We start from the raw sequence: 21,001 nt of genomic DNA on the forward strand, positions 1-21,001 counted from the left end.
GATGAAGTCCCAAAATTTCATTTTCACTTTTGTTTCCCTTGCCTTTGGAGATGTATCTTGAGAGAAGTTGCTGTGGCCAATGTTGAAGAGGTTACTGCATATGTTCTCCTCTAGGATTTTGATGGATTCCTGTCTTACATTGAGGTCTTTCATCCATTTTGAGTTTATCTTTGTTTATGGTGTAAGAGAATGGTCGAGTTTCATTCTTCTGTGTATAGCTGTCCAATTTTCCCAGTACCATTTATTGAAGAGACTGTCTTTTTTCCATTGCATATCTTTTCCTGCTTTGTCGAAGATTATATGACCATAGATTTGAGGGTCTATATCTGGGCTCTCTATTCTGTTCTACTGGTCTATGTGTCTGCTTTTGTGCCAGTACCATGCTGTCTTGGTGATCACAGCTTTGTAATAGAGCTTGAAATCAGGCAACATGATGCTCCCAGCTTTTTGTTTTTCTTTTTCAACATTTCCTCGGCGATTCAGGGTCTTTTCTGATTCCATACAAATTTTAGGATTGTTTGTTCCAGGACTTTGAAAAATGCCATTGGTATTTTGATCGGGATGGCGTTGAAAGTATAGATTGCTCTGGGCAGCATAGACATTTTAACAATGTTTATTCTTCCAATCCATGAGCATGGAATGTTTTTCCATCTTTTTGTGTCTTCAGTTTCTTTCATGAGTGTTCTGTAGTTCCTAGAGTATAGATCCTTTAAGTCTTGGTTAGGTTTATTCCAAGGTACCTTATGGTTTTTGGTGCTATTGTAAATGGAATCAATTCTCTAATTTCTCTTTCTACAGTTACATTGTTAGTGTTTAAGAAAGCAACTGATTTCTGTGCATTGATTTTGTATCCTGCCACATTACTGAATTGCTGTAAGAGTTCTAGTAATTTGGGGGTAGAGTCTTTTGGGTTTTCCACATAAAGTATCATATCATCTGTGAAGAGAGAGAATTTGACTTCTTCTTTGCCAATTTGAACACCTTTTATTTCTTTTTGTTGTCTGATTGCTGTTGCTAGGACTTCTAGTACTAAGTTGAACAATAGTGGTGAGAGTGGGCATCCCTGTCGTGTTCCTGATCTTAAGGGAAAGGCTCTCAGCATTTCTCCATTGGGAATGATAATTGCTGTGGGTTTTTCATAGATGGATTTTATGAACTTGAGGAATATTCCCTCTATCCCTATACTCTGAAGAGTTTTAATCAGGAAAGGATGCTGTATTTTGTCAAATGCTTTTTCTGCAATTTCTGCATCTATTGAGAGGACCATATGGTTCTTCTCTCTCCTCTTATTAATGTGTTCTATCACACTATTGATTTATGAATGTTGAACCACCCTTGCATCCCAGGGATAAATCCCGCTAGATCATGGTGCATGATCCCTTTATTTTATTTTTTTAATTTAATTTAATTTTATTATGTTATGTTACTCACAATACAATACATCATTAGTTTTTGATGTAGTGGTTTTGAATGTACTGTTGGATCCTATTAGCTAGTATTTTGTTGAGAATTTTGGCATCCATATTCATCAGGGATATTGGTCTGAAATTCTTCTTTTTGATGGGGTCTTTACCCGGTTTGGGGATCAAAGTAATGTTGGCCTCATAGAATGAGTCTGGAAGCTTTCCTTCTGTTTCTGTTTTTTGAAACAGATTCAGGAGAATAGGTATTATTTCTTCTTTGAATATTTGGTAGAATTCCCCAGGGAATTCATCAGGCCCTGCACTCTTGTTTTTTGGGAGGTTTTTGATCACTGCTTCAATCTCGTTACTTGTTATTGGCCTATTCGGGTTGTCAATTTCTTGCTGTTTCAGTCTTGGTAGTTCATAGGTTTCCAGGAAGGCATTCATTTCATCCAGGTTGTTTAATTTACTGGCATATAGTTGTTGATAATTTCTAATAATTGTTTCTATTTCCTTGGTGTTAGTCATGATTGCTCCCCTTTCACTCATAATTTTATTAATTTGGGTCCTTTCTCTTTTCTTTTGGACAAGTCTGGCCAGTGGTTTATCGATCTTATTAAGTCTTTTAAAGAACCAGCTTCTAGTTTCATTTATCTTCTCTACTGTATTTCTGGGTTCTAATTCATTGATCTCTGCTCTAATCTTAATTATTTCTCTTCTAATGCATGGCTTAGGCAACATTTGTTGTTTTGTCTCCAGTTCTTTAAGGCGTAAAGTTAGTTGGTGAATTCAGGATTTTTCTTTTTTTTTTTTTTTTTTTTTTTGAGTGAGACTTGGATGGCGATGTATTTTCCCCTTAGGACCGCCTTGCAGTATCCCATAGGTTTTGGACCAATGTGTTTTCGTTCTCACTGGTTTCCACGAATTGTTTACGTTCTTTGATTTACTGGTTGACCCAAACATTCTTAAGCAGAGTGGTCTTTAGCTTCCAAGTGTTTGAATTTCTTCCAAATTTTCTCTTGTGATCGCATTCCAGTTTTAAAGCATTATGGCTGAGAATATGCAGGGGAAAATCTCAATCTTTTGGTATCAGTTGAGACCTTATTTGTGAACCACCAGTATGTGGTCTATTCTGGAGAAAGTTCCATGTGCTCGAGAAGAGTAAGTATTTTGTTGTTTTAGGGTGGAAGGTTCTGTATATATCTATGAGATCCATCTGGTCCAGTGTGTCATTCAAAGCTCTTGTTTCTTTGTTGATTTTCTGCTTAGATGATCTGTCTGTTGCTGAGAGCGGAGTATTGAGGTCTCCTAAAATTAACATATTATTATCAATATGTCTCTTTATTTTGGTTAACAGTTGGCTTATGTAGTTGGCTGCTCCCATGTTGGAGGCATAGATATTTACAACTGTTAGATCTTCTTGTTGGATAGACCCTTTAAGAATGATATAGTGTCCTTCTGTGTCTCTAACTACAGTCTTTAGCTTAAAATCTAATTTGTCTGATATGAGAATTGCTACCCCACCTTTCTTTTGAGGTCCATTGGCATGAAAGATGGTTCTCCATACCTTCACTTTCAGTCTGGATATATCTTTAGGTTAAAAATGAGTCTCTTGTAGACAGCTTATGGATGGGTCCTGTCTTTTATCCAATCTGCAAACCTGCGCCATTTTATGGGAGCATTTAGGCCGTTCACGTTGAGAGTGATTATTGAAAGATAAGATTTTTATTGTCATTATGTTGCCTGTGAAGTCCTTGTTTCTATATATTGTCTCTGTAAATTTCTGTTCTATATCTCTCTTGGGGTCTTCCTCCTTTTATAGAACCCCCCTTAATATTTCTTGCAGGCCGGCTTAGTGGTCACATATTCTTTCAGTTTCTGCCTGTCTTGGAAGCTCTGCATCTCCCCATCCATTCTAAATGACAGCCTTGCTGGATAAAGTATTCTTGGCTGCATGTTCTTCTCATTTAGTACCCTGAATATGTCTTGCCAGGCCTTTCTGGCTTGCCAGGTCTCTGTGGATAGGTCTGATGTTATTCTGATGTTCCTCCCTCTGTACGTAAGGAATCTCTTCCTCCTAACTGCCCTTAAGATGGTTTCCTTGGTTCTAAGATTTGCGAGTTTTACTATTACATGCCGGGGCACTGGTCTGTTTTCCTTGATCTTGGGAGGGGTTCTCTCTGCCTCTAGGACATGAATGTTTGTTTCATTCCCCAAGTTAGGGAAGTTCTCAGCTATGATTTGCTCAGATATATCTTCTAGTCCTCTCTCTCTCTCCACTCCCTCAGGGATCCCAATAATTCTAACATTGGAACACTTCATGGTGTCACTTATTTCTCTAATTCTGTTTTCACAGATTTTAAGCTGTTTGTTCCAGGCCTAACTCCTGTTCCATCTTTTCTATCAGTTTGTCTTCTAGATCATGAATTTGTTCTTCTGCCTCATTTACCCTAGCTATTAGAGTATCTAAATTAGATTGGATCTCATTGATAGCATTTTTAAGTTCTGCCAGATCAGCTTTCATTTCTGCCTTTAGAGGGCCCTTAGAGACTCTGTGTTGCCATTAATCTATTTCTCCATTCTAGCTATTGTCTTCACAACTACTATCTTGAATTCCATTTCTAACATCTTGGTTATATCTGTATCCATTTGTAAATCTGTGGCAGAAGCCACAGTCTGTGAGTTTTTCCTATTTTGGGGGTTCCTCCTCTTAGTCATTCTGTTGAGGGGTGGTTGAGGGAATGTACAGAGTCCAAATTATTGACCACAACCCAAGCAAAATGCACTTATTTTATAGAGACCTTAGGGTTGTCGGCCTCTTGTTCTCCCAGCCTGTCTTCTGGGGGAGGGGCCTGCTGTGCTGTTACTCAGGCAACCCTGTTTGGGCAGAGATGTCCTGCCCCCTGTGGGGGAGGGGGGATGGGCTCAGTGAAAACCGGTTTGGGGGGCTTTTGTTCTCTGGCAGCTTTCCCTGATGGCTTATCGTGTCTCTTCTGAGAGTAAGCAGAAATGACCATTTCCAAACCTCTGCCTCAGAACAGAGAGATTGCAGTCCATTCTTCGGTGAGCTCTCCAGGCCACACTGTCTCCATTTCTGTCTGCACTGCTAAAACTGCAGGATCCTGGGTTGTGTGTCCCACAGCTGCACTCCCAGTCCTTACCTCCAGGTCGGGCACGTCTCTGCCCTTTGTGCTTCTAAAACTGCCAGCTTCCCCCAAATCACATGCATGCCCACACAGCTCCAGGTTTCAGTCCGGGGGGCTGCCCTAATGTCCTTTCCCCACTGCTACTGGTCTGCGAGTGTGTGCTCCATCTGCAGCATGGGAGGCTTTTGCACTCCTGTGGTGCAGGATCCCAGAGGCTCCCTCCCCCTTACATTTATCTTCTGATATCTGGCCACAGAACCATGGCTCCCCACTTCATACCTTGAAACCAACCACTGGGTATATTCTGTTTGTAGAGATCTAGATATATCTTCTTACATCTCAGATTGATTTCATGGGTATTCAGAGTGGTCTGGTAGATACCCAGCTCAATTCAGGGGACCGGTTGAAATAGGGTCCCATACTCCTCCACCATCTTTTCCCATCCCCAGAATTTACATTTTAACATGACTCCTAGGTGATTTATATACACACTGAAATTTGAGAAGTACAGTTGACCTTTAAACAATGTGAGGGATTACAGGCACCTGTATGTTCTGAGGTTGATATCATCAACAGTTGATTAACACAGATTTTGTATGTTGCATGTATTATATGCTGTATTCCTACAATAAATTAAGCTAGGGAAGAGAAAATGTTTATTAAGAAAATCATAAGAAAGAGAAAATACATTTATAGTACTGTACTGTAAGATTCCAAGTATAAGTAGACTCAGGCAGTTCAAACCCATTGTTCAAGGGTCAATGGTACTGCTTCAAGGGATGGGGAAGCAATAAGATAGGGGCACTTGTATCCCTGGGCCACCTGACAGAGCAGAGCTTCACTGCAAGAAGATGTATGTGGGGTTGACCTTCCAAATCTTGCACTAGTAGGGCTCAAATCCAGAGATTTTTAAAATGTTATTCTTCAATCTCTCTACTAAGTAAAAAAAAACATTGGGCCACTGGATCTGAGGAGAGAGTTCATTCAATGGATGTAATATTCATGCTCACTTATCATTTCTACCCTATAAACATTTGGCAAGCACGGGCATCTATTTATTGATTCAGTAAGTGTGTTGAATATTTGCCTCATGTCAGACACAAGTATCCTATAAAATAGAACTAATGCTGTTATGTAGATAAACTGATCAAGGAAGTCTTTATTTCAATCAACTAACATATTCAGAAATCAAGTTTGAAAAAATCTATATTATCCAAATTGTTGTATTACCAATCCTGTAAGAAATAATAAGACCATACCCAAAAAAGAAAGGAAACAAGCCTGTTTCCATGAAGTTACTATTATATTTTACAAGATATTGAAAATAAAGATTTAAGTTTTTGGAAAATGCTTTGCTCTGAAAGTTGAAAAGTAATTACAAATATTTCTATAAGAAATGATTTCTAGACAAGTTGGAGTCTTTGAACAAAATATGAACAAAATAAGTTATTTTATTTATATGAATTAGAAACAATAGTGTTCATTTATTTTATAAAATATATGTCAGGTATATTTTTATACATGTACTCAGGAAATTCCTAACAATGGTTGCATTTAATGAAGCTAAAATGCCAAGCTCTCCTGAAAATATTCAACAGTAAATTATATAGAAGGTACAGATTATCTATATGGGGATAATTCTTTTTTTAGCATTAAATGTAAATATTTGCTAATAACTGTCATTCCTTCAGATTATTAGAGGTATTATTTTTGCATTTTTGTGGTACAATATGAATAATCTTCACAGAGCACTCTATTTACTTCCACAAAGAAATCACAAAACTGCAAAAGACTCACTCTATTTCTGTAAATAGGAATTATGGCTTTTAGATTGACAGTTTTTCAATCTTTTCCACCAATAGGTTTGATTACAGGCTAAGACAAGAAAAAGGATACCACCAATTTTTAAATGAAGATTCTAAAGAAACATACATAAATACCTTTGAAACACAGATTAAAAGGTATATTCAGTCATAACAGATTCAAGAGGCTCTAGCGATGTACGTAAGTGGGCCCAAAACCAGCAGAATAAGTTAAGCAATATGCTGAAATAAGATGTGCATTATATCAGAAAAGAAGTCATATACCAAAACTTCTTCTGCTGGCTGCCATAATTCTACCCCCTCTGTTTCTGATCCCCCTTAAACCCAAATGTGAAGTAAAATTGTCTTTTTTATGTGCAGCATTGTATAAAGAAGACTTTTGGTAATCTGTACAAATTATCTTGGAGGGCTAAACATCCTGCACACTTTCACTTATCAACGTATATTAACTAACTAGCATAAATTTATCTCTTTGATACCCTGGAAATCTAAAACAAGAAAGAAAAAATTGAAGGTTGAAAATATGAGGTATCACTTCTCTACAATCTTTCAGAACATAGACACAGAGGAAATATTTTATAACTCAATCTTTGGAGCCAGCGTTACCCTAATACCAAAAACAAGAGAAAGACATTACAAGAAAAGGAAACTACATACCAATATCTCTCATGAACACAGATGCAAAAATCTTCAACAAAAATTACCAAATCAAATCCAACAAGGTATAAGAAGAATTATATGCCATGACAAAGTGGGATTTATGTCAGGTATTCAAGATTGTTTCATTAATTACACATCAATTAATTATAATCCATTATATCAACAGACTAAAATAGAAAAATCATTAGATGGAGGAAACCATTTAACAAAAATCAACACCTATTCATGATAAAAATTCTCAGTAAATTAGGAGTATGGGAACTTTTTCAACTTGATAAAAAATGTTCATAAAAACCCTCAGCTAACATCATAACTTAAGTATGAGAATCTTTTCCACTAAGCTTTCTCACTAAGATCAGATATAAGGTAAGGATGTTCCCTCTCACCACTTCTTAGCCCTTGTTAATGCAATAAGGCAAGAAAAGGAAATAAAAGTATACATACTGGGAAGGAAGTAATATAACTCTCTTTGTTTACAAAAGACATGATTCTCTATGTAGAAAATCTGAAAGAATTAACCAAAAAAACCTCCTGAAATTAATAGTAATTATAGCAAAGTTTGAATATTCAAGGTTAATATACAAAAGACAATTGCTTTCCTATATAAGAGCACTGAACAAGTGGAATTTGAAACTAATAACAATACCATTTACATTTACACTCAAAAATATTAAATACATAGTATAAATCTTTCAAAATACGTACAAGATCTCTATGAGGATAAACAAATCTCTGATGAACAAATTCAAAGAACCAAACAAATGGTGAAGTAGTACATGTTCATGGATAGGAGGACTCAATATTGTCAAGATGTCACTTCTTCTCAACTTGATCTATAGATTCAATACAATCCTAATCCAAATCTCAAGTTATTTTGTGGTTATCAACAAAAGGATTCTAAAATTTATATGGAGAGGCTAAAGACTCAGAGTAGCCAATATACTATTGAAGGAGAAGAGAAAAGTTTGAAGACTGATGCTACCCAACCTCAAGAATCACTAAAAATCTATAGTAATTAAGATAGTGTGGTATTAGCAAAAGAAAGACAAACAGATCAATGGAATAGAATAGAGAGCCCAAAAATAGAACTACATAAATATTGTTAACCAATCTTCAATAAAAAAGCAAAGGCAATACAATGGAGCAAAGATAGTCTTTTCAACAAATAATGCTGGAGCAAAAAGACATCCGTATGCAAAAAAATTAATCTAGACACAGACATTACACCCTTCACTAAAAAATAATAATTTAATTTTAATATAGTTGACATACAACATTACATTAGGTTTCACAAAATTTAACTTAAAGTTGATCACAAAGTTAAATGTAAAACATAAAACTATAAAATTCCTAGAAGATAACATAGGAGAAAACATAGATGACCTTGGGTATGGTGATAACTTTTCTGTCACAACATCATAGGCATGATCCATGAAAGAAAAAATGGACAGTCTAGACTTGATTAAAATTAAAAACTTTTGCTCTGTGAAAGACAATGCTAAGAGAATGAGAAGACAAACCACAGACTGAAAGAAAATATTTGCAAAAGATACATCTAATAAAGCACTGCTATCCAAAATATAGAAAGAACTCTGAAAACTCAACAATAAGAAAATACACAACCTAATTTAAAAATGAGCCTCAGGTCTTAACAGACACCTCACCAAAGAAAATAAGCAGATGGCAAGTAACCATATGAAAAGATGCCCCACATCATATGTCATCAGGGAAATATAAATTTAAAAAACAATGAGATACCACTACACACCTATTAGAATGGCCAAAATCCAGAATACTGACACCAAATCCTGGTGTGGTTGTGGAGCAACAGGAATTCTCATTCATCACTAGTAGGAATGCAAAATGGTATGGCCACTTTTTTTAATATTTTAAAAGCCAGATATATTTTTTAAAAGATCATGCCTACGGTAAGTAACTTATGTAGTGATTGAACATCAAAAACAAAAAAAGTTGATGAACAAAGAGGCACATTCTAAGAGCTCAGGAGTAGAAAAAATAGAATTCTTTTTGGTTTGGTTCGAAGGTAGTAGAAAAGGGAAACAGGTATATTAAAAATTATTTTTCAGGTGAGGGCTTCTGTTACTTGAAGCAGTTAACACTGGCTTCTTTCTCCCTGGTCCAAAGCAGTCTTTTCTCTCACTGACTTCTGAGAATGTGTTTAATCTTCCACTGTGTAGAGGTGATACATCAGGGCTACCCTGAGTGCTAAGATGGCTGGGATCACCCAGTTGGTCACCAGATGGAATTAGAATGAACAGTAGTAATGACAGTTTCCAAAGGCTTGATTATCTTTGATCTGTCATCTGGATGAAGCTCCCCAATTATATATGTTTTAGACAATTCTCTAGCATCTGTAGAGTGCCTGACCCTCCAAGTTTTCAGTAACATCCCTCCAGTTTGTTGCCTTAACACTGCTTCCCCCCAACCCCCCAGGATATTCCTCCACAAACTTGGTCAAACTGTACACCTTGTGGTGCAGGATCAACCAGGTGCTCTTGCTGTAGTTGTGCTTCTGGATCTCTTCCAGGATGTAGTACTTGATGGTCTGGTCCCACTATTTGGCCATTTCTAAACACAGCAAGCCCTCAGGCCATGCAGACACTAACAAAGCTGGCAGAGCATAGCGCACAGGTCTCAGAGAGCTGGGCCTGGGACATTCCTGGTGCCTGGGCCCTACACCAGAGCAGGGTGGCCCGCACTGCCCAAAATGATTTGGTCACTTTGGAAGAGAGCCTGGCAGTTTCTTATAAAACTAAACATACTCTTACCATTGATCCAACAATTGCCCTTCTTGGTATTTACCCAAAGGAGATGAAAACTCATGTCCACACAAAAACCTGAACATGGATGTTTATAGCAGCTTTATTTATATTTGCCAAAACTTGGAAGCAACCAAGATGTCCCTTCAGTACGTGAATGGATAAGTAAACTGTGGTCCATCCAGAAAATTGAATATTATTCAGCATTAAAAAGAAATTAAGCCTACCTTTTTTGTAGTTTTTTAAAAAACTAAAAGGGTTTTTAATGGAAAAATTTTAAGTGCAGATTACTAAGTGAAAGAAGCCAATATGAAAAGGCTACATACAATATGATTCCAATTATATGCCATTCTGGAAAAGGCAAAACTATGGACACAATTTAAAAAAAATAGCAGTTACCAGGGGTAGTGGTAAGGAATGGATGAATAGGCAGAGCACAGAGGATTTTTAGGGCAGTGAAAATAATATGATATTGTTGAACACTACATCAAAAACTAATGATGTACTATATATTAGCTAACTGAACATAATAAAAAAATAAAAAGAAAAAATAAAAAAAAGAAAAAGAAAATAATATGATATTATAATGGTGGGTACATATGATTATACAGTTGTCCATATCCATAGAGTGTATAATACTGAGTGAATAATAATGTAAAGTATGGAATATGGTAGATTATGATGTGTCAATGTAGGTTCACCAATTTAAAAAAAAAAAGGAAAAGAAAATATAAGGTATCAAGCAAGAAAACTATATTCAATCTACCAAGTGTGCTGGACAGAGGTGGAGAGAAGTAGGTTTGGTACCAAAAGAGAGTTATAAGCAGGTACATAGGTTAGAGAACAACTATTCTTATAGTTGAAATATTTCAATAATTTCATAATTTTTTTACTGTTATTCATGTTCCATGTCACAGAATAGAAGCCCCCCGTGTTTTTTAATCATGAATTCTTTGGAATTTTGGAACATGTACATGGTGAAATAAAGTTTTCTATTTAATTGATGTATTTTTCAGTTCTGGTTATTCATTTTACCCCATGTTCCTTCCTCTCACTCAAGCAGAATTCCTATTACTTCAGGGAAAGAATTTTATCACAGAAAATAATAAAAAGAAATGGAATCATAGCTTTGGAGTCTCAAAATAACTTTCTAAAACTCATAGCAAAAAAATAGTTTTAACAGCAAAGGTTTTTTGACTTTCAAAAATGAAACTTTTGGATGTCAAAATCCAAAACTGTGATGGATTGGGGCATAACATTTATGCTACAATAACAAACTTTGAAAAAATAAAAATCCTTAAAACACTAAATAAAGAATCTTTGGACAGAAGGAATAGGAAAATCAGAATTTGCCTAACCTTTACTTTTTCTGTCCATTACAAGACAGCATTTCCCTTCAAAGAGGCCTGTATCCTGACCCTATCTCAGGATGGTTTGAATAATGAATAAAGAATTTCAACAAAAAGCGTAAGAGTATACAGAACTAGAAATTAAATGGAAATTCTAGAGATGGAAAGTAAAATAACTAAAAGAAAATAACACAAATATAATTTTAAAAAATCAACAGAGGAATTAAATAGTATTGTGTGAGTATTCATAGCATTCTTACTCATAAGAAAAAATCTGGAACCAATACAAATACCCCTTGATTAATGAATGGACAAACAAAATGTGGTATATCCACAGAAAGGACTATTATTCTACAATAAAAAGGAATTAAATACCAATACATGCTATAACACAAACTTCAAAAACATGCTAAACAAGATGCACAAGACTTCATGTCATATGATTTCATTCATATTATAAAATATTATGAAAAGGTAAATTTAAAAAAAAAAAGCAGATCAGTGGTTGTGACTGAAGGAGTTGAAATTGTGCTAAGTTGCAAATGAGGTTGAAAGAAATTTAAAGAAAAATCATTTGTGGTGTGCAGGATATAAAATCAACATACAGAAATCCATTGCTTTTCTATACACTAATAATGAAGTCCAGAAAGAGAAATTAAGAAAATAATCCCATTTAAAACTGCAGCAAAAATAATAAAATACCTGGAAATAAACTTAACCAAGGAAGTGAAAGACCTGTACCCTGAAAACTATATAACACCAATGAAAGAAATTGATGGTGACACACAAAAAATGGAAAAATATTCCATGCTCATGGATTGGAAGAACAAATATTGTTAAAATATCTATAGTACCCAAAGCAATCTAAACATTTAAAGCAATCCCTATCGATACCAACAGCATTTTTCACAGAACTAGAACAAATAATCTTAAATTTTGTATGAAGCTACAAAAGACCCTGAATAGCCAAAGCAATCTTGAAAAAGAAGAACAAAACTGGAGGTATTACATTCCCAGATTTTAAGATACAGTACAAAGCTGTAGTGATCAAAATAGTATGGTACCAGCACAAAAAACAAACATATAGATCAATGAAACAGAATAGAAAGCCCAGAAATAAACCCACAATTATATGGTCAATTAATCTTCAATGAAGGAGACAAGAACATAAAATGAGAGAGAGTCTCTTCAATAAATGGTGTTAGGAAAACTGGACAGCTACAAGCAAAAGAATGAAACTGGACCACTTTCCTACACCATACACAAAAACAAACTCCAAATGGATTAAGGACCTAAATGTGAGACCTAAAACCATAAAAATCTTAAAGGAGAGCACAGGCAGTAATTTCTCTGACATCAGCCATAGCAACATTTTTCTAGATATGTCTCCTGAGGTAAGGGAACAAAAGCAAAAACAAACTAATGGGACTACATCAAAATCAAAAATTTCTGCACAGGGAAGGAAACAATCAACAAAACTAAAATACAACCTACTGAATGGGAGAAGAAATTTGCAAATGACATACCCAATAAAGGGTTAGTATCCAAAATATATAAAGAACTTCTACAACTCAACATCAAAAAACAAAAATCCAGTTTTAAAAATGGACAGGAGACATGAACAGACATTTCTCCAAAAAGACATAGCAATGACCAACAGACATATGAAAAGATGCTCAACATCATTCATCATCAGGGAAATACAAATCAAAACTTCAATGAGCTATTACCTCATACCTGCCAGAATGACTAAAACCAGTAATGCAAGAAACAACAAGTGTTGGTGAGGATGTGGAGAGAAAAAAGGACCCTCTTTACTCTTGGTGGGAATGCAAACTAGTGCAGCCAACATGGAAAACAGTATGATGGTTCCTCAAAAAATTAAAAATAGAATTACCATAAGATCCAGTAATTCCACTACTGGGTATTCACAGAAAGAATATGAAAACACTAATTTGAAAAGATATATACACCCTTATGTTTATATCAGCCTTATTTACAATAGCCAAATTATGGAAGCAGCCCAAGTGTCTGTTGATAGATGAATGGATAAACAAGATGTAGTATACGTATACAATGGAATACTGCTCAGCCATAAAAAAGAATGCTATCTTGCCATTTGTAACAACATGAATGGAGGGCGCCTGGGTGGCTCAGATGGTTAAGCGTCTGCCTTCGGCTCAGGTCGTGATCCCAGGGTCCTGGGATCGAGTCCCGTGTCGGGCTCCCTGCTCCTTGGGAGCCTGCTTCTCCCTCTGCCTCTCTCTCTCTCTCTCTCTCTCTCTCTGTCTTTCATGAATAAATAAATAAAATCTTTAAAAAAAAAACATGAATGGAGCTAGAAAGTATAATGGTAAGTGTAATAAGTCAGAGAAAGACCAATATCGTATGATTTCACTCATATATGGTATTTAAGAAACAAAATAAATGAGCAAAGAAAAAAAGAGAAAGACAAAACAAGAAACAGACTCTTAACTATAGAGAACAAAAGGATGGTTACTAGAGGGGAGGGGAGGCGGGGAATGGGTGAAGTGGATGATGGGGATTAAGGATTACACTTGCGATGAGCACCAGATGTTGTATGGAAGTGCTGAATCACTATATTGCACACCTGAAACTAATATAACACTGTATATTAACTATACTGGAATTAAAATTTAAAAAGAATAAATAAAAATAAATTGATATCTACCCAACTCTATGAATTTACTAAAAATCATTTAAATGTGCAATGTTTTTCCTACACTAAGTCCTAATCTTAGCCTTTGCACCAAGCATTTCCTGTCTATTCTACTATTGCTCTAGTAAACTCCCTCTCCCACCCTAGCTAAAAGGCAATTTCAAATAATTTTGGAAGGCTCAGTTTGTAAGTTAAAAAAAAAAGGTTTTTCCTTGAGACAGCCATTGCACTTTGATATGCAATAGGACTTTTTTTAAAGATTTTATTTATGTATTTTGAGAGAGAGCGAGTTACGGCGGGGTCGGGGGGGAGGGAAGGGCAGAAGCAGAGGGAGAGCAAGAATCCGAAGCAGACTCCATACCAAGCGCACAGTCCAACTCGGGGCTCAATACCAGGACATCAAGATCATGACCTAAGTGGAAATTAAGATAGCCACCCAGGCACCCTTGCGGTAGGACATACTTAACTGAGCCTGTTTTTATTTTAGTGATATCTTACTACAAGCATGTGTTACCTTAATTCCTGCTAAACTCTAATTGTTTCATCTACCCTTGCTTTTAAAGTATTGGAGCTAATGTTGACACAATAAAAAGGCAAAGACTTACTATTATTATGAAAATAGTTTTGACCATACAGAACCTCCTGAAAGGGGCTCAGGGACACTCCAGGGTCTGCAGACCACACTTGAAGAGTGACTTTATGGGAAAACAATGATAATAAGATAGGTTTTATAATGAGTATCTTCAACCAAATAGTTAAACTGAATTTTAAGAAAGAAAAATGAGAAAGTGTTAACGGTGGCATGATTTGGTAGGGAAAACAGCTGGTGACGCCATTTTCAGAACCAACACGGGTGATAATTCTTTTGTGTGATTTCTGAGAAAAGAGGCAAACCAGATATCAAAAAATTAGAACTACCAAGACATTTAGCTAGTTTATTATAAATGAAGAACATTTGAAATCTCCATAATTTTTTAAAGACACCTATATTCCATGGCCACAAAGAAAATCTTCAAAAAAAAAAAAAGGCAAAAGCAATTCCTTGTTCTAAAAGGTCCTAAGCAACTTATATCCAATATTTTTCCTCTTCTAGCAAAAACAAAAAGAAATAAAGAAACCCATAATAAAATATTAGAGGAAAAAGAAGAAATGCAAACAGTGCATAAAATGAAATATTATCAACTTTTTCTGGAAGATTTTATATTTTGTATGGTACTTGCTACTAGACATGATTGCTATCCATCTCAATATTTACCTAATAAATTTAAAAATCAAATTTTCTGCCTGGTCTTAGTATATTAATTGAGTACTGCCCATCCTAGGACCAGACACAGTAAGAAGCCAAGAGGTCTCAGTCCCTTGCCTAACAGAACATAGAGTCTAGCTCTCAGGAACAAGCCTTGATTTGAATCGCTATTTACAATATGACCTTAAATATAAGCTTGAGACTAAAGATCTCTTTGCCCAGAAGGTATAAACCTGTAAACTGCAACCAAATATAGCCCACAAACTTGTTTTGTTCTACCCATGTCATATTTTATTTTTAGTTAGTTTTAATATGATGGAACACCAAGTTCAGATTTTTTACTACACATGAATAACTGACAGATATGGCAAAATGGGTTTGCATTTTCACATGACAACCTGCATGCAATTCACCCCAGGCCCTTACACTTCCTGTTCTTCCTATTAGTGACCACTGTCCTTGCCCTTTTAAACCCACTGCTACTCCAGATCCCAACATCAATTAACTGGAAAGCCAGAAAGTGGAAGATTTTTTCCCTCTTTTCTTATTTCTCAATGGTTGTTGACACCAAAGCAAAACAAACAACTGAGTCATCTTATGCGTATACACACATTTTTTCAGCTATAGGATGTTGCTGTTGTGAGACCTAAAAATATATTTTTTATTTTTATTTTTTTTTTTAAGATTTTTTTATTTATTTGACAGACACAGAGAAGGAACACAAGCAGGGGGAGTGGGAGAGGGAGAAGCAGGCTTCCCACGAGCAGGGAGCCCGATGCGGGGCTCGATCCCAGGAACCCAGGATCATGACCTGAGGCGAAGGCGGACGCTTAACGACTGAGCCACCCAGGTGCCCCAAAAATATATTTTTTAAATACAGTGATGTCATTATATATCTTTTCAAGCAGCAAAAACTGTAAATACAACAGTAAGATATATGGGCCTATGCAATTCTTTATTTATTTGAAGAGACTTCAAAACAGGAACTCTATTTTATTTTATGGTTATAGGCACTTTATTTTAGAGGATAATTCAGAAATATGTACTCAGTTGTCAATACAATTAATTTTCAAAATTTTCACTTCTAGGAATGAATTCCTTGGATATATGTGCTCGAACTAGTATACACAGATGTCCATCAAATATTCTTTGTAATAGTATAATTCAAGAAAAAGGTTAAAATCCATCAGAGGGCAAGGGAGTTCAGTGAACCAGAGAATTTCTCCCAGATATCTGAAACAGGGTCTGCCAGAGGGCCTAATCAAGGACCTTAACCTTCAGCCAAGGCAGCAAATTCTTAATATTCCTGCCCAACATCATTTGGCCACTGTTATGAGCAGTGACTATATTTCCAATTCTCCCCTGTTATAAGTAGTTTTATTGTGGTTATTTTGTTTTTTCTCACCAATAAAATTTGAGTGTGCTGGGGCCAGAGAATTTGCCTTTTGGGTTATAGGATATCAAACATCCTATAAATAAAGCCACATTTAGATCCAGTGGAGAAAACTGTGGACTTTGAGCTAGATGCAGCTTTTTTCTTATCAATAGTGAAACAAAATTCCTAACTAATATGACTCTTTGAATACTGTCCATTTCATCTTCCTTTCAAACATCATCTCATGCAAGTTCTCATTTTTATGTAGTTTCAAGACTTGCCCATTTTCTGTCTTTCCTAATTTCTCTACGCACCACCTTTTGCTTAAGGAGAATCGATCAGGCTCTCCAACATTGCATTTCACTCCTAGAACCTCATTCATTTAACTCCCACTTAGGAAAGCATAAGTCTGTTCTTAGTATCTACCTTCCTTAGATAGCTACATGAATATTTATATGCAAATGTACAAATAAAATTGCTAAAATTTAGTCAATACGTACTACATCAAGGACTAGTCTAAGGTTCCAAGCCTTATTCAAATAGTTTTATTGAATTTTCACATTAATCTTCACCACAACCCTGAGTTTATCTCACTAAAGTACAAAGGTTAAGTTAATTTGACCAAGATCATACAACTAGTGGTAATGAAGCCTATATTTGAAACCAGAAAGGAGTCTAGGCCTGTGTGTGTATGGGAATGTGTGTGTGCGCATGTGTGCATGTGTATCTATACATGTGTGTGCATGCATTGTGCATGTGCATGCACAGGACACTTAAGTCTCCAGTCCAGAGGGGTTATTACTTCTGTCATTATAGCTGAACCATGAAAGCTTTATGGCCCCAGATCACAAATACAACATAAAAAAGGATCCTCTCCATGAAGAAGAGTAAATAAAAATCCCACCCTCCCAGTCCAAGAGAGGAAGGGTTGAAATAAAAAGTCAGTTGCTTGAGCCCCTGCTTACACTCACCCTCAGGGCCACACCTTAGAGTAGGGAACAAAGAAACATGTAGGTATGGGTGCCCTTTAAAACAGCAGGAATTAATAAACTGTTCTTAGGCTAAGCGTAGAGATTCTGCAGGTCTTGAAGACAGTGTTTCTCAATTCTGGTAGTGCTTTGGAAACGTCTAAAGAGATTTTAAAAATTGTGATGTTCTGGTCTACCCCTAGCATCTGCCCAGTATCATTTGACCATTGGCTTCAAATTATGCAGTTCTACTAGATACACATATCCACCCTGCTAGGAAAAGTCCTATAGTCAGTTCAGCAGCTCATCCCAATAGTATGATGCAGGCTACCTAGAGCACAGGACTTAGCCTGAGTTGGAGCTCCAGATACGCAGTAGTCTGCACTTAGGGTAAATGGGGAACCAGAAATTGGAATGCAGAGTTACTGAGAACATGGCAGGAATAGGCACACAAAAGGCCATTTGGTGTTGATAGAAAAAGACCACATAGTTCAGACCACAGGATTACAGGACCACAGACAGAGGTTGTGCTTAAGGTATTCCCCCCACTTCCAGCCTGATACAAGCTCATGAATATTCATTTTAAAGTAAATACTCTTCATTTTCTTTGCACATCTGAGTTATAGTGTGAAAATATCAATCCCCTCACAGACAGAATAATACATAACAAATAGGTTACAGGAATAGGGCTTTGGAAAGTTGGGATCTGAGGGCTTTCCTTTTTACCACTATGACCTACAAGCACCCACATCCTTATGTCTGCCTTTCTTCCTGTTAATGAACCATCTATGCTCCTTCCATCAATAATCCTGCTACCTGTGCACTGGCCCCCAACCCCTCTCACTTATTCAAACACATAAAATTTCCCTTATTTCTCCTAGATCACTAATTTTTCTGTCTATCCTGGATCATTCTTATCAGCATACAAAATGTTATTATTTCTCCTACCTTAAAAATAAACATTAAAAAAACTCTTGTGTGCCCTCTCGTCCCTTCAGCAACTCTGCATTTCTCTATATCCCTTTATAGCAAATGTCCTCCAGGTTGACCATACTTACTTACTGTTTCAAATTAACCTCTTCCACTGTTCTGTTAAGTCCACTGCAATCAGGGTAGTGCCCACACCACTCCACCAAAACTGCTTTTGTCAAGTTACAAATGACCTGCCCGTTACTAACTCCAGCGGTCAATGTTCAGTACTCATGCAACCTGACCTGTCAGCAACATCTGTCTTAGGCCACACCCTCCTCCTGGAAACATTTTTTTCACTTGACATTCTAGACACCACCCTTCCTTGGTTTTCCTTCTCCCTCCTTGGCCAACTCCAACTCAGTCTCCTTTGTTTGTTCCTCCTCTTCAACCTCGTCAATCCACTTCCAAAGACTGAAATCTCAGGGCTCAGTCCTTGGTCTTATTCTCTTCTCAATCTACACTTATTCCCCGACATGATCTCAGCCAGTGTCATGGCTTTAAATACAATGCCAGCTTCATATCTCCAACCTGGGACTCCAGTACATAACCAATCACTATCCCCAACCAATATCTAATGGGCACCTCAAGTTGAAATTCCTGACCTTTCCCCTGAAACCTGTTTGACTTGCATCTTCCCCATTTCAGTTAACGGCAGTTCCACATTTCCCGGAGTTCAGAATCATGCTTGACACCTCCTTTTCTCTTACATCCCACATCTCACCTATCCAGAAATCCTGCTGACTGTCTTATAGAACACCTGGTATACTCCAATCCAGACACTTCTCACCACCTTATCTGTTACTGCCCTGGTTCAGGCCACTGGCATCTCTCACCTGGATTTTAGCAGTAATTGTTTAACCACTCCTGCTTCCACCCATGCTCCTTATAGTCTATTCTCAGCATAAGTAACCAGAGTACTCCTTTTAAATCCTAAGTCAGAACATACTACTTATCTGCTCAAACCCTCCAATGGCTCCATGTAGTTCTCAGAATAAAAAATCCTGGTCAGGGGCACCTGGGTGGCTCAGTCGGTTAAGTATCTGCCTTCAGCTCAAGTCATGATCCCAGGGTCCTGGGATTGAGCCCCCCATCTGGCTCCATGCTCAGTGGGGAATCTGTTTCTCCCTCTCCCTCTGCCCCTTTCCCTGCTCATCCATTCACTTGCTCTTGCTCTCAAATAAATAAATAAAATCTTTAAAAAAAGTCTTGGTCACTGAAAGAACCCCCAGGGCTGTCCAGCCCCCTCCCCTTCATTCCTGCTGCCACTCCTCTATCTTACTTTCTCTTCCCCTCTCATCCACTCCTCTTCACAGTTCCTACCGCATTTGCCGCTAGCATCTACCTTCCCCTTCATTCTGCTGCCACTCCTCTATCTTACTTTCTCTTCCCCTCTCATCCACCCCTCTTCACAGTTCCTACCGCATTTGCTGCTAGCATGTACCTTCTCAGCTGTTTTAGCTGTAACTCTGCTCTTTTTGATACCACAAGACTCATCTTTGCATTTCTCTTAAATCTTGGCTCAAATGTCAATTCATCAATGAGATGACATCTGACTAACCCATTTCAGTTGTCACCTCCCCACTTGCCTTTGCATTCCCAATCCCCCTTAGTTTATTTTATTTTTTCCAAAAACATTATCACTCCAAACACATAATTTATTTACTCTTACATGGTTTAGTATCTACCTCCTGCAGTTACAATGTAAGCGTCACAAAAATAAGAATTCTTGTCAGTAGTATTTACTGATGTATATGCAGCATCAGAACCTTGCCTGACATATAGGAGGCACTCAACAAATATTTGCTAAGTAAATTAATACACACTTCACATTTATATACAGGTTGACTTTTTGCATCATGTAACATTTTTACAGTAACTTGCACAAGACATTTTCATACTCAATATCATTGGAAACAACTATCAGAAGGTGGGTAATATTCCAGGCATCACCATATATATTTGTGATCCCTAGCAAGTTACTTCAACCTCTCTCAGCCTCAATCCCCCACAGGGAAAGTAGAAATTATAATTCTTATGTGTGTGCTCTCCCAACTAGGGAGAGCATAAAAAAAGAAATAGTTCTATGTAATACACACTAGAATGTTAGCTCAAATATTGTTGTATTCTGAGGTAGACACAGGTTTACCACAACATGGACTTATGGGTCAAACATCTATTAAATTTTTTGTAAATCCTAAGGCACTCTTTTGTCACTTTGTCACCTCCCAACTATTCTAAATTCACAGCAAAAATGAAAACAAAGAGAATCTTTCTCAGATTTCTTTCCAAAAAATCTGAAGAGTATTTCTTCCTGGAAAAAAATTATTTATAATCTATTAGAAAACAATCCATTAGAAAACAAATCCATTAGAAAAAATTACAATCCATTAGAAAAAAATTATTTTATAATCCATTAGAAAACTAGAAATCCATTAGAAAATAATCCATTAGAAAACAAGTTGATAGGCTGACACAGCCTACCAACTTGACACCCAAAGATTCAAATTGATTTTTTTATTTCATTCACTGGTAACATCTAAATATATGGTAGCCAGTTTTGTTTTCAAAGCATGTTTCTGTCCCCAAATAGATTTTTCAA

At 36.7% G+C, this 21,001-nt stretch overlaps 1 pseudogene; it reads right to left on the reverse strand.

Annotated features, from left to right (window-relative positions):
• Positions 1-9,211: 9,211 nt before the first annotated feature.
• Positions 9,212-9,619, reverse strand: LOC114199318 (cytochrome b5 pseudogene; annotated as a pseudogene).
• Between the last annotated feature and the right edge of the window lie 11,382 nt (positions 9,620-21,001).

The sequence above is a fragment of the Eumetopias jubatus genome, unplaced genomic scaffold (assembly GCF_037043125.1).
Source record: "Eumetopias jubatus isolate StellerSeaLion01/CBP00866 unplaced genomic scaffold, mEumJub1_p1.0 scaffold_2, whole genome shotgun sequence".
In the NCBI taxonomy this organism is placed as follows: Eukaryota; Metazoa; Chordata; class Mammalia; order Carnivora; family Otariidae; genus Eumetopias; species Eumetopias jubatus.